Genomic DNA, 15657 nt, shown 5'->3' on the forward strand with positions numbered 1-15657 from the left:
ACTCTGCTGGTATTGATGGATGGTATATGTCTCTCACTCTGCTGGTATTGATGGATGGTATAGGTCTCACTCTGCTGGTATTGATGGATGGTATAGATCTCACACTCTGCTGGTATTGATGGATGGTACAGGTCTCACACTCTGCTGGTATTGATGGCTGGTATAGGTCTCACACTCTGCTGGTATTGATGGCTGGTATAGGTCTCACACTCTGCTGGTATTGATGGATAGTATAGGTCTCACACTCTGCTGGTATTGATGGCTGGTATAGGTCTCACACTCTGCTGGTATTGATGGATGGTATAGGTCTCACACTCTGCTGGTATTGATGGATGGTATAGGTCTCACACTCTGCTGGTATTGATGGCTGGTATAGGTCTCACACTCTGCTGGTATTGATGGCTGGTATAGGTCTCACACTCTGCTGGTATTGATGGATGGTATAGGTCTCACTCTGCTGGTATTGATGGATGGTATAGGTCTCACACTCTGCTGGTATTGATGGATGGTATAGGTCTCACACTCTGCAGGTATTGATGGCTGGTATAGGTCTCACACTCTGCTGGTATTGATGGCTGGTATAGGTCTCACACTCTGCTGTATTGATGGCTGGTATAGGTCTCCACACCCTGCTGGTATTGATGGCTGGTATAGGTCTCACTCTGCTGGTATTGATGGGATGGTATAGGTCTCACTCTGCTGGTATTGATGGATGGTATAGTCTCACTCTGCTGGTATTGATGGATGGTATAGGTCTCACTCTGCTGGTATTGATGGATGGTATAGGTCTCACTCTGCTGGTATTGATGGATGGTATAGGTCTCACTCTGCTGGTATTGATGGATGGTATAGGTCTCACATTCTGCTGGTATTGATGGCAGTGTAGGTACTGAAGTCAGAGTTCTGGACTCTCTTCTTCTTCTTTGGTCTCCTCTGTCCCTGACGGATATCCAACGAGGCATAACACAGATCTCCTTCCTCCTGAGAGAGAGAGAGAGAGAGAGGAGAGAGAGAGAGAGAGCGAGAGAGAGAGAGAGAGAGAGAGAGAGAGAGAGAGAGCGAGAGAGAGAGAGATAGGAGAGAGAGAGAGAGAGAGGAGAGAGAGGAGAGAGAGAGAGAGAGAGAGAGAGGCAGAGAGAGAGAGAGAGAGAGAGAGAGAGAGAGAGAGAGAGAGAGAGAGAGAGAGAGAGAGAGAGAGAGAGAGAGAGGAGAGAGAGAGAGAGAGAGAGAGAGAGAGAGAGAGGAGAGAGAGAGAGAGGAGAGAGAGAGAGAGGAGGAGAGAGAGAGAGAGAGAGAGAGAGAGAGAGAGAGAGAGAGAGAGAGAGAGAGAGAGAGAGAGGGAGAGGAGAGAGAGAGAGAGAGAATAGCAGAGTTAATTAAATAATGAAGCCATCAATACCAGCAGAGTGAGAGCGAAACAGAGGAGATATTTTATAATCAATCTGTTAATATGATTAATTTATCATCATAAAAAATACATTATTGCTTATCCATTTTATTTTTAAAGAGTATAACATTCCACTGATTGAAGTATGACTGGGTTACAAACATGTGGACTACATATAAAGATGGCCCTTCCCATTATAGAACTACAACACCCACTCTTACTGTGCAGATATAGTACCTTCTCTCTGCTGTCACTTCCCCTGGTGGTAGTCCTGTTCAGAGGAACCTGAGTCTCAGTTGGAGCTGCAGAGTAGAGTTAGGCAGTGTTAAAATAACACATCTAAGGACATATACTGACTTTTTTAAGTAAAATAATAAATGTTGTTTATTATTGATGTAGTTAAAAACTTGTTGTTGTTGAAGATTAGGATATAGATGTTCCTTACTTCAATAGTTAGTAAGATGTAATTAAAATCGATCAAATCAACAAAATGAATGAGGGAGTGAGTGCTATGAAATAGTGATGGAGCACATAATGCTATTAATAATGAGGTTAGTGTACCTGTTGTTCTGCAGAAGTAGTAGACACAGGAAGAGGAGAGGAGAGCAGACACAGGACACAGACTGAACAGCAACATCCAACACAGTCCACAGTCTACATCAGGAGAGGAGGAGGACTCAGGAGGAGGGGAGGAGGAGGACTCAGGAGGAGGGGAGGAGGAGGACTCAGGAGGGAGGAGGAGGGGGGAGGAGAGAGGAGGGCTCAGGAGGAGGGGGAGGAGGAGGAGGAGGGCTCAGGAGGAGGGGAGGAGGAGGACTCAGGGAGGAGGGGAGGGAGGAGGACTCAGGAGGAGGGGAGGAGGAGGACTCAGGAGGAGGGGAGAGGAGGAGGACTCAGGAGGAGGGGGGAGGAGGAGGACTCAGGAGGAGGGGAGGAGGAGGAGGAGGGCTCAGGAGGACTGGTTTCTGGACATAAACACAAGAATAAATTAAGAACCTTGTCCCTCATTGAGATCCTTTTCTCTGGCATTACGACTTCTATAAATATATTTGTTAAGGGAGTATGTTCTAACCAAATGAAAGTCTGGTGTTGACATTTCCATTGCCATATATGATTGTTTCTACTTTATCGTGATTCCCTTCCCAGTTCAGCAACGTTTTCTTCCAACTCCCACAGTAGTAGAGTCCCAGGTCAGATTCAGTGACGTTCTCAATCAGTAGATCCCAGAACTGTTGAGAACGCCACAGGAAATAGAAGCGAGGCACAGGATTGTCCATTATATCCTGGTTTGAAACACTGAAACGACCCCCATTCTCAATGGAGATGTTTCTATGCCAATGTGTTTTATCATAGTGTTTGACATCACAGTGAAGAACAACGTTGTCTCCTGGTCTGACTCTCAGCTCCACCACCTCTGCTCCAGAGATCCCATCCTGACTGGAGGAAACAGCACCTACAGGTAGCAGAGGAACAGTGTTAGGATGAACTGACTGGAGGAAACAGCACCTACAGGTAGCAGAGGAACAGTGTTAGGATGAACTGACTGGAGGAAACAGCACCTACAGGTAACAGAGTAACAGTGTTACAAAGAACCAGAATCTTGTTAGGATATTATTAACTTTCTACACTCTCATATTGTGGGTACCCTCTCAGGAAAACCACATGAAACCTACGTGGACAACATCTGCCGAGACACTGGTCTCAGAACAGAGCGCTATGGCAACAACAGAGAGCTATGGCAACAACACAGAGCTATGGCAACAACAGAGAGCTATGGCAACAACACAGAGCTATGGCAACAACAGAGAGCTATGACAACAACACAGAGCTATGGCAACAACACAGAGCTATGGCAACAACACAGAGCTATGGCAACAACACAGAGCTATGGCAACAACACAGAGCTATGGCAACAACACAGAGCTATGGCAACAACACAGAGCTATGGCAACAACAGAGCGCTATGGCAACAACACAGAGCTATGGCAACAACAGAGAGCTATGGCAACCACAGAGAGCTATGGCAACAACACAGAGCTATGGCAACAACACATAGCTATGGCAACAACAGAGCGCTATGGCAACAACACAGAGCTATGGCAACAACAGAGAGCTATGGCAACAACAGAGAGCTATGGCAACAACAGAGAGCTATGGCCACAACACAGAGCTATGGCAACAACACAGAGCTATGGCAACAACACAGAGCTATGGCAACAACACAGAGCTATGGCAACAACACAGAGCTATGGTAATAACACAGAGCTATGGCAACAACAGATAGCTATGGCAACAACACAGAGCTATGGCAACAACAGAGAGCTATGGCAACAACAGAGAACTATGGCAACAACAGATAACTATGGCAACTACAGAGCTATGGCAACCACAGAGAACTGGCAACTACAGAGCTATTGCAACAACACAGAGCTATGGCAACAACACAGAACTATGGCAACAACACAGAGCTATGGCAACAACATAGAGCTATGGCAACAACAGAGAGCTATGGCAACAACAGAGCGCTATGGCAACAACACAGAGCTATGGCAACAACATAGAGCTATGGCAACAACAGAGAGCTATGGCAACAACAGAGAACTATGGCAACAACAGATAACTATAGCAACTACAGAGCTATGGCAACCACAGAGAACTGGCAACTACAGAGCTATTGCAACAACACAGAGCTATGGCAACAACACAGAACTATGGCAACAACACAGAGCTATGGCAACAACACATAGCTATGGCAACAACACAGAGCTATGGCAACAACAGAGAGATATGGCAACAACAGAGAGCTATGGCAACAACAGATAGCTATGGCAACAACACAGAGCTATGGCAACAAGAGAGAGCTATGGCAACAACAGAGAGCTATGGCAACAACACAGAGCTATGGCAACAACAGAGAACTGGCAACAACAGAGAGCTATGGCAACAACACAGAGCTATGGCAACAACAGAGAGCTATGGCAACAACACAGAGCTATGGCAACAACAGAGAGCTATGGCAACAACAGAGAGCTATGGCAACAACAGAGAGCTATGGCAACAACACAGAGCTATGGCAACAACAGAGAGCTATGGCAACAACACAGAGCTATGGCAACAACATAGAGCTATGGCAACAACAGAGAGCTATGGCAACAACAGAGAACTATGGCAACAACAGATAACTATGGCAACTACAGAGCTATGGCAACCACAGAGAACTGGCAACTACAGAGCTATTGCAACAACACAGAGCTATGGCAACAACAGAGAACTATGGCAACAACAGAGAACTATGGCAACTACAGAGCTATGGCAACTACAGATAGCTATGGCAACAACAGAGAACTATGGCAACAACAGAGAGCTATGGCAACAACACAGCGCTATGGCAACAACACAGAGCTATGGCAACAACAGAGAGCTATGGCAACAACAGAGAACTATGGCAACAACAGAGAACTATGGCAACAACAGAGAACTATGGCAACAACAGAGAACTATGGCAACAACAAAGAACTATGGCATGCCATCCTCCACCATAGGCAAAGATAGCATGCAGAGAAACATCACATACACTTAAGGTTACTAAATGTAGACAACAATAAAACCACATCAAATGATGAGCTATCATGCAGCTATGAGGCCCAGTAAAACAAATGTGCAGGCTACTTACATAAGAGTGTGGTGAGAGCAACACACAGCCTGTCCATCTCGTGGTCTGATGGTATTATGGTGACTGTCAGAGAGTAGCTGGGTCTTAGCTGCGTATTTCCGTGTTCATGACTAGATGTACTTTACCATGAAAGGGCATACGAGCAGCGATTGGTTCGATCGAATGGAAAGTTTTCAGCTTGTGGTCCTTTCCTCTGAAAGCTATGTTGTGTGACATGAAAGGGGATCGAGGTACGTCAGCTTTGAGGTGGTCACTGTAGATAGCAACACCTGGTCAAGTCAACCTGCTTCAACATCATTAAACACAACATGAAGAACCAAACACTCCTTCTGGTGTCACTTTTGACCCCCTAAGAAAAGATTGTTGAGTCCTAAGGTTGGCCTCTAGAACTACAGTTGGCCTCTATATGCCAGTATTAATGTTTGATTTATGAAACGATGAACATCCAGTTATCATAACATTTGAAACCTCACCATGATCTGTATGAGCTAATTGTATTTACTAAATGTAGTATTTATATTTATAGTATAATATTTATTACTCTAATATTTATATCTAACCACCTAGCATATACCCCTCACCAACCTTGGACACCCTGAAATGAAGGCGCCACAATAACAAACTACAATAACCATGATTCTCTGGAGAGTATGTGATTGTACATCCAAGCCAATTGTAGTTCAACGGCTAGGCCAATTGTAGTTCTTTATCTTTGTGGATGTATTTCTGTATCTAACGATATTTTTTTATTCAGGATTAGTGGGAAAACAAATAGGACATAGACAGAGATATGATGCACTCAGTGAGAACATGTGTGAGTTCATCATCAGGAGAATAGCAGCACCATGGCAACAGCAACAGGAAGTCAGTGTGGGTTTCCTGTGTACTGAGTGTGTCTTCTCAGCCAATCAGTATCTAACTCTTATATGTGTACTGTAATGCCAACATCATAATATCAGACTTATCAACATTAGTAGTGGTCAATGTATTTTTGCACGTGTTTGTAGTGTGCATATATCAGTGTTTGTATATGTACATATGTGGGTTTATGTGATGATTGTGTATGTATGCATATGTGTGTGGTTGTGGTTTACTCAGCTAGCAATGCTGGTCTGTTGGAGAGAGGTTAGAGGGGCTTCAGTTCTGAAGGGTAGTTTTCAGGTCTGTAGAAACCACAATTGTTTCCATCTACTTGTCACGTGACGTGTGTGTGTGTGTGTCAAAGGGGGAGTAAATGTAGCGGACGTGAGTTGTAGCCCTGCCTAGCATACGGATAGCATACAGGCTAGCATACAGGCTAGCATTCAGGCTAGCATACAGGATAGCATACAGATAGCATACAGGCTAGCATTCAGGCTAGCATACAGGCTAGCATACATATAGCATACAGGCTAGCATCCAGATAGCATACAGGCTAGCATTCAGGCTAGCATACGGATAGCATACAGGCTCACTATGTAACTCTATTGAGTTGTAGCCCTGCCTGCGACTTCAAAATGTGTGTCTGCCCTCCACCCAAGAGGGAATTTCCTCTTGGTCTAATGGTCAAGACGTTGGTGTCTCCCGTAGGAGAACTGGGTTTCAGATCTGCCGTGACAATAACTCTTTGATTAGGGCCCATCATTTTCTCATCAGCTAAATGACCATAACAATTTTTGCATTCCTCATCCTCTTAAGTTGACAACTGCCACTGCAGAGCAAGCAACTCACATACTGAGTAAACTCACAATGATATGCTGTCCCCCTGACGTCACTGTGGTGTTTCATACGTGGGAGTAACAACACATTTCTCACACATGCATCTCTGCAAACCTCACTTGTCATAAAACATTTTTTGCATGAGTGTAGGCCAATTGCTGTGTGTGAAAATCCTTACATTGGGTTAAGGGAGGTGGAGGTTTTCAGGTCTCTACAAACCACAGACTTCTCCATCTTCTTGTCATGTGACATGTCAACTGCTTGGCCAGACACTGTGGCTCTGCACTGATGGCTGGTATAGGTCTCACACTGTGTGTGTCTGTGTGTGTGTGTGTGTGTGTGTGTGTGTGTGTGTGTTTGTGTTGTGTGTGTGTGAGAGAGAGAGAACGAAAGAGAGAGAAAGAGAGACAGAGAGAGAGACAGACAGAGAGAGACTGTAAAATAAAATGTCATGATAATTATTATCTAATAATATTTCTCCAGGTATGCATGATGTACAGTAAGGTGTAGTATTAAATAGTTTGTACGTGGGACCAGGATGCTGCTTTAAGAATATTATTTTGAGTGAAACAACGTCGTTCAGATTCATCAACACCTCTAATGTAGTCCCCTGTAGCTCAGTTGGTAGAGCATGGCGCTTGCAACGCCAGGGTTGTGGGTTCGTTTCCCACGGGGGACCAGAATGAAAAAATGTATGCACTCACTAACTGTAAGTCGCTCTGGATAAGAGCGTCTGCTAAATGACATAAATGTAATGCTCCAAATGTGAGGTGTGACTTTTTCGTGTGTGTGGTGAAGGCCCATCTCAGCCTGGGTGTGTTCCACATCTAGCCTTTAACTGTCCGACTTCAAGACGCTCAAGTCAAGAGATGTAAAACCACACTGGTTTCCTGTCTCTCTGTCCCTCACACCACTGGTTTCCTGTCTCTCTGTCCCTCACACCACTGATATCCTGTCTCTATGTCCCTCACACCACTGGTTTCCTGTCTCTCTGTCCCTCACACCACTGGTTTCCTGTCTCTCTGTCCCTCACACCACTGGTCTCCTGTCCCTCACACTACTGGTATCCTGTCTCTCTGTCCCTCACATACTGGTTTCCTGTCTCTCTGTCCCTCACACCACTGGTTTCCTGTCTCTCTGTCCTTCACACCACTGGTATCCTGTCTCTCTGTCCCTCACACCACTGGTTTCCTGTCTCTCTGTCCCTCACACCACTGGTTTCCTGTCTCTCTGTCCCTCACACCACTGGTATCCTGTCTCTCTGTCCCTCACACCACTGGTCTCCTGTCTCTCTGTCCCTCACACTACTGGTATCCTGTCTCTCTGTCCCTCACACTACTGGTATCCTGTCTCTCTGTCCCTCACACCACTGGTTTCCTGTCTCTCTGTCCCTCACACACACTGTAGTTGCGATGTTCCCTCAGAGAGCAGAGACCAGTCAACTGCTTTTCTACACATACACCAGCTTTAATAAAAGTATGCATCAGTGAATTTCCAATACACACTTTTTTTATGAAGCTTTTTTATTTATTTTAGTAATTTATCAGACGCTCTTATCCAGAGCGACTAGGGTTAAGTGCCTTCCTCAAGGGCACATCGGCAGATTTTTCACCTAGTCGGCTCAGGGATTAGAACCAGCGACCTTTCAGTTACTGGCACAACGCTCCTAACCACTAAGCCACCTGACACCCGTAAGAGGTATAAACATGTACAACCATTTGTTTGACAATAATGTGTTTTTTGGATGAGCCTTTTGTGAATATGTGATTTACGTTGGTGACATTTTGCTTTGTAATACCTATCTTTTGAAATAAAATGCTTGATTTTACAAAGATTCTATGGTTCTGTGGTATGATTAACTTGATTTCACTGTGTAACTCAATTGAGAACGTGGTTGAAAGCTTTACTGAGCTACTGACAAGCATCTTCAAACAGGTAGAAACTGTTGTGGTTCTCCTCAGCATCTCTGTAACTCTCTAAACCACACCCTCTTATAATCTAAACCACACCCTCTTATAATCTAAACCACATTCTCTTACAATCTAAACCACATTCTCTTACAATCTAAACCACACCCTCTTACAATCTAAACCACACCCTCTTACAATATATGCCACACCCTCTTACAATCTAAACCACACCCTCTTACAATCTAAACCACACCCTCTTACAATCTAAACCACATTCTCTTACAATCTAAACCACACCCTCTTACAATCTAAACCACACCCTCTTACAATATATGCCACACCCTCTTACAATCTAAACCACACCCTCTTACAATATATGCCACACCCTCTTACAATCTAAACCACACCCTCTTACAATCTAAACCACACCCTCTTACAATATATGCCACACCTATTAGCCAATAAACCACACCCTCTTAACATCTAAGCCACACCCTCTTAACATCGAAACCACTCCCTCTTAAAATATTAAACCACACCCTCAACATCTAAACCACACCGTCTTAGCCTCTGTTTGTGTGTGTGAGTGTGTGTGTGAGCGTGCCAGTGTGTGCGCGTGGGTTTGCCTGCGTATACATGTGTGTGCAAAGTGCAAGCCTAGGTGAGTCTGTGGTTGATTCAGCTCTGCTGCTGCTCAGTGAGGTATGGGCTGGAGGTTCAAGGCGTGGGAGGCCAGGCCTGCAGAAAACCACAACTGTTTCCAAAAGCTTTATTACCTATTTGGCCTTAGCTTGTGATAAGATAAAACAGTACATGAATATCATTCAATGTCCCCAATAGAAGTAGTATTAAATGAATGTATGAAGAGTCAGATAACCAGATAGCAACTTAAATATGTTGTCTTGAGTGCAATACCATCGGCACCTATACAGTATGTGATCTGAACAGATATGGGTTCAACTACTATTTGAAATAATTTCAAATACTTAAATCGGTGCTTGATTGAGCTTGCCTGACTAAACGGACCAATAGAATGGTCTCTAACCGCAACCATCTGGTACTCCAGGCAGGCCAGAGCAAACGCTCAAGGTTTTTGAAAGATTTCAAATAGTATCTGAACCCAGGTCTGGTGTGAGGGTCCTACCTAAGTGCCTGAACTAGCATGAAGAGGTTCAACAAAGGTGTTAAATGATGACTTCCTCCTACACATAGAGATGGGTAGAGGGCACGTGTTGTCACAAAGCCTGTTTAAGCATGGGCAGTATCATTGAAGTAGTCAACTGAGGCCATGAGGGCAGATGTCTTTCTAACTCTATGCTCCTAGAAGTGGAAATACCTCTCTACTACTCTCAGACAGTCTCCACCAGAACCTACGATGGGTAGGCTGTGTATCGCTCTGATCACACTGTTAAGTGAGTAAACTTTTACATTACAGGTCTATATTGATCGATTTGAGATGAAAATGAATGGTTCCCCATTGCTTCACTGTAAAAAAAAATATTTGTGTTATTTTAAGGTATTTTTTGGCATAGAGTCCAATCTGTGGTCTATTCTGTGTGTTGTAGGCCATGACACTGCATAGCAGGCCATCTTTATTGTAAAGGGACTTTTAGTCTCTAACATTGTTGTAGTTTCGTAGCGTTCACCCTAACACTGTTCCACTTCCTCTGCTACCTGTAGGTGCTGTTTCCTCCAGTCAGTTCATCCTAACACTGTTCCTCTGCTACCTGTAGGTGCTGTTTACTCCAGTCAGTTCATCCTAACACTGTTCCTCTGCTACCTGTAGGTGCTGTTTCCTCCAGTCAGTTCATCCTAACACTGTTCCTCTGCTACCTGTAGGTGCTGTTTCCTCCAGTCAGTTTATCCTAACACTGTTCCTCTGCTACCTGTAGGTGCTGTTTCCTCCAGTCAGTTCATCCTAACACTGTTCCTCTGCTACCTGTAGGTGCTGTTTCCTCCAGTCAGTTCATCCTAACACTGTTCCTCTGCTACTTGTAGGTGCTGTTTCCTCCAGTCAGTTCATCCTAACACTGTTCCTCTGCTACCTGTAGGTGCTGTTTCCTCCAGTCAGTTCATCCTAACACTGTTCCTCTGCTACCTGTAGGTGCTGTTTCCTCCAGTCAGTTCATCCTAACACTGTTCCTCTGCTACTTGTAGGTGCTGTTTCCTTGAGTCAGTTCATCCTAACACTGTTCCTCTGCTACCTGTAGGTGCTGTTTACTCCAGTCAGTTTATCCTAACACTGTTCCTCTGCTACCTGTAGGTGCTGTTTCCTCCAGTCAGTTCATCCTAACACTGTTCCTCTGCTACTTGTAGGTGCTGTTTCCTCCAGTCAGTTCATCCTAACACTGTTCCTCTGCTACCTGTAGGTGCTGTTTCCTCCAGTCAGTTTATCCTAACACTGTTCCTCTGCTACCTGTAGGTGCTGTTTCCTCCAGTCAGTTCATCCTAACACTGTTCCTCTGCTACTTGTAGGTGCTGTTTCCTCTAGTCAGTTCATCCTAACACTGTTCCTCTGCTACCTGTAGGTGCTGTTTCCTCCAGTCAGTTCATCCCAACACTGTTCCTCTGCTACTTGTAGGTGCTGTTTCCTCCAGTCAGTTTATCCTAACACTGTTCCTCTGCTACCTGTAGGTGCTGTTTCCTCCAGTCAGTTCATCCTAACACTGTTCCTCTGCTACCTGTAGGTGCTGTTTCCTCCAGTCAGTTCATCCTAACACTGTTCCTCTGCTACCTGTAGGTGCTGTTTCCTCCAGTCAGTTCATCCTAACACTGTTCCTCTGCTACCTGTAGGTGCTGTTTCCTCCAGTCAGTTCATCCTAACACTGTTCCTCTGCTACTTGTAGGTGCTGTTTCCTCCAGTCAGTTCATCCTAACACTGTTCCTCTGCTACCTGTAGGTGCTGTTTCCTCCAGTCAGTTCATCCTAACACTGTTCCTCTGCTACCTGTAGGTGCTGTTTCCTCCAGTCAGTTCATCCTAACACTGTTCCTCTGCTACTTGTAGGTGCTGTTTCCTCCAGTCAGTTCATCCTAACACTGTTCCTCTGCTACCTGTAGGTGCTGTTTCCTCCAGTCAGTTCATCCTAACACTGTTCCTCTGCTACTTGTAGGTGCTGTTTCCTCCATTCAGTTCATCCTAACACTGTTCCTCTGCTACCTTTAGGTGCTGTTTCCTCCAGTCAGTTTATCCTAACACTGTTCCTCTGCTACCTGTAGGTGCTGTTTCCTCCAGTCAGTTCATCCTAACACTGTTCCTCTGCTACTTGTAGGTGCTGTTTCCTCTAGTCAGTTCATCCTAACACTGTTCCTCTGCTACCTGTAGGTGCTGTTTCCTCCAGTCAGTTCATCCTAACACTGTTCCTCTGCTACTTGTAGGTGCTGTTTCCTCCAGTCAGTTCATCCTAACACTGTTCCTCTGCTACCTGTAGGTGCTGTTTCCTCCAGTCAGTTCATCCTAACACTGTTCCTCTGCTACCTGTAGGTGCTGTTTCCTCCAGTCGGTTCATCCTAACACTGTTCCTCTGCTACCTGTAGGTGCTGTTTCCTCCAGTCAGTTCATCCTAACACTGTTCCTCTGCTACCTGTAGGTGCTGTTTCCTCCAGTCAGTTCATCCTAACACTGTTCCTCTGCTACTTGTAGGTGCTGTTTCCTCCAGTCAGTTCATCCTAACACTGTTCCTCTGCTACCTGTAGGTGCTGTTTCCTCCAGTCAGTTCATCCTAACACTGTTCCTCTGCTACTTGTAGGTGCTGTTTCCTCCAGTCAGTTCATCTTAACACTGTTCCTTTGCTACCTGTAGGTGCTGTTTCCTCCAGTCAGTTCATCCTAACACTGTTCCTCTGCTACCTGTAGGTGCTGTTTCCTCCAGTCAGTTCATCCTAACACTGTTCCTCTGCTACCTGTAGGTGCTGTTTCCTCCAGTCAGTTCATCCTAACACTGTTCCTCTGCTACCTGTAGGTGCTGTTTCCTCCAGCCAGTTCATCCTAACACTGTTCCTTCCTCTGCTACCTGTAGGTGCTGTTTCCTCCAGTCAGTTCATCCTAACACTGTTCCTCTGCTACCTGTAGGTGCTGTTTCCTCCAGTATGGACGGGATCTCTGGAGCAGAGGTGGAGCTGAGAGTCAGACCAGGAGACAACGTTGTTCTTCACTGTGACATCAGACATAACATAGAAACAGTCTGGATGAGAAACTGTTCTCGTGGGAGTGAAACGTGTGAAGTTTCAGTCTTCAAGTCATTCAAGGACCCTGTCCCCCGCTTCACTTTCCTCTGGAGGCGGTCTCTGAGATTCTATGACTTGCTGATTGAGAACGTCACTGAGCGTGACCTGGGACTGTACCACTGCGCCACCATGGGGAGAGAAGAGCAGGAGAGATCCGACGGGGCTGTGTATTACCTAGAGGTCTATCGCTATGGAAACGCCACCACAACCATTTCCTTTGGTAAGAACAAACTCCTTTTTTTTTTTTTTTTTTTTTTTTTTTTTTTTTACATGTTTCTGTTTTATCGTTCGGTTTCATTTGGAAAAAGTCTATAAAGTGTATAAATGTCTTTATGTGACAAAAATAGACGGAGGAACATGGATTTTACCTTTGTATCATCAGAAGATTTTCACTGTCAAACAATATCAGTTTAAACACAACATTTCCATTTCCCTTAGTGTAACGTAGAAAGGACACAACGGTTGATGGTCTTAAAAGTACATAGGAAGTTGCCCACTGATAATGTACCTCACCATTAAACAGAGAACATCCATGACAGCCCTGACCTTGACTGTGTTCTGAGCTGGGTCCTGGTGCTGGCCTCCAAAGGTCTGTTTCTGCTCCTCGTTCCTGCTGCCTTCTGGGTCGTCGAAACACACGGTGAGTGAGTGAGGACATTGGGATACACGGCCACTGATATCAGTTAGTTTTTGTTACGTATCAAGGTGTCAGTCACTTAACTGAATTACATGTCTGTTCCTCACCACTGGTTATGATGACCGTGTTGACCGTTTTTTTCTGTTGTTGTTTTTTTTAAATATTAGGAGCAAGGAGGAGCGGCAGAAAATAAGCTGAGACTGTAGCTGCTACGTCCCCTTAGAGATGTATTGTGGGTAATGAGTTTTTCTACGATCAAATCAGTGTTGTTGTTTTTCCTAGAAACTCTTACAACACGTTTTGTCAATTCAGCCTTTATGCTTGTCTTTTTGGTTAAAGTTGTGTGTGTCACTCACTGCTTGAGGTGAACAGACCAATGAATTGATTCCCTTCTTACAGATTAGAATTCTCAATGATGTAAAAAGGCTCTCCTTATTTTTTCTGTAGCTATGTGACTGTTTTTTTTAGCATTTTATTTGATACTATGTCACCAAACAATAAATACTTACAAAACAATGATCAATTGGAAAGTTTGTCAACATTTATTTTAAAAAATTCATCATTATCAATTCACGCAGTTTCCTTTGAATAAAGTATTTAGTGCAGGTCCTTTTCCTAGGACCTTGACTTTGTCAATACTTTTCTTTAGATATCTTTGACCCTATCCTAGACACGCAAGACTATGAAACGGTCAATAAAATAAATTATATTTAATTAACAAACAAGTAAAAGATGTCATGAACATTTTCAACATAAAAGTTTCGAGAAACTAACCCCAAGGCACCTTCAAATAAAAGCTGTAAACAAATAACCTTGAAAAGAAAAACTGAACTTCCATCCCTAAAGGAAGTAAAAGATCAGAACAATTCTCAAAAACAAGTTCATTTCATTAAATTAATTAATTGTTAAAAAATCAGCTCAGTTTCAAAGAAACAAAGAGCAACATGCTTTCAACCATGTTCAGGGTTACAAAATGCTGGTAATTGTCCCCAAATGTCCAGATTTTCCCTCTTGATTCTGGGAATCTTCTTACCAGGATTCCAGGAAAACCTGGGAATTTTTGGGAAAGTTACCAACATGTTGCAACCGTACACATACTAGAAATCTCCCCCAAGCAAAGCTCTGTGACTGCACTGAGAAAAAAATATAGGAACCATTGAGAAGCACTGTGACTGCACTGACAAAAAAGGTCTAGGGACCATTGAGAAGCACTGTGACTGCACTGACAAAAAAGGTATAGGGACCATTGAGAAGCACTGTGACTGCACTGACAAAAGGGTCTAGGGACCATTGAACAGCACTCCCAATCCAAATAAACTACCAGTTGCTTCTATCATACAGGAGAAGAGCTCCTAAGAAATGCTCCTAGTCAAGAAATAAATATCTCAGTGCTAAACACCCAACGCTGAACATAGGAGGGGATCAAACATAGTATGGGATCACACTGCTTCGAAAAGGAAGCTGAAAACGGGACACCATCATTGGTCTACTTATTAAGACTTCCTTGCAGAGACGACATAAGGCACCATAGCTTATCTTACACCCTTCATCCTCTTTGTTCCTCTGAGGACATCCGGCCAGAAGGGTACACTACAAAGCAGCATCAATGAGTTAGCCAGCTGACTTGCCTAAACGTTATGAAATAGTTATTTTTTTTAATTAAGCTTGAAATGGGCATTGTCTAATTAACTAAACAACCAAAAACACATATCTAAGTTTAGCTTTCTTAATGAACCAGGAAATAAATAGTTACTTCTGGTTGTTTATCAAAGTTAGCTGGTTAATTGATTCCACTTTGTAGGATACCCCTCAGTCTTACATCGGTTTTTTTGTGTGTTTTTTGTTCATTTGGGAACATCAGACCACAGGAAACTACAATAAAGTTATACCAAACTTCCTGTTTCCTGTTGTCTTCCTGTTTTCAGACTATACAGTCCAGTATGACTTGGATCAGTCTAAGAGACTGCTATGTCAACTTAAGAGTTTGGTACCTGCCATTGACTAGCCATTGCCAAAAGAACATGTGGTCCGGCAATCTGCGCATTCGGCCAGGACACTATTTTTCTGGGTTTCCAATCAGTCTTTGTTGGCTTTGAAAAAATTATCAATCCTATTGCTCATGTTTTTT

The sequence above is a fragment of the Coregonus lavaretus genome, assembly GCF_964263955.1.
Source record: "Coregonus lavaretus genome assembly, contig: HAP1_SCAFFOLD_1984, whole genome shotgun sequence".
NCBI classification, from domain to species: Eukaryota; Metazoa; Chordata; class Actinopteri; order Salmoniformes; family Salmonidae; genus Coregonus; species Coregonus lavaretus.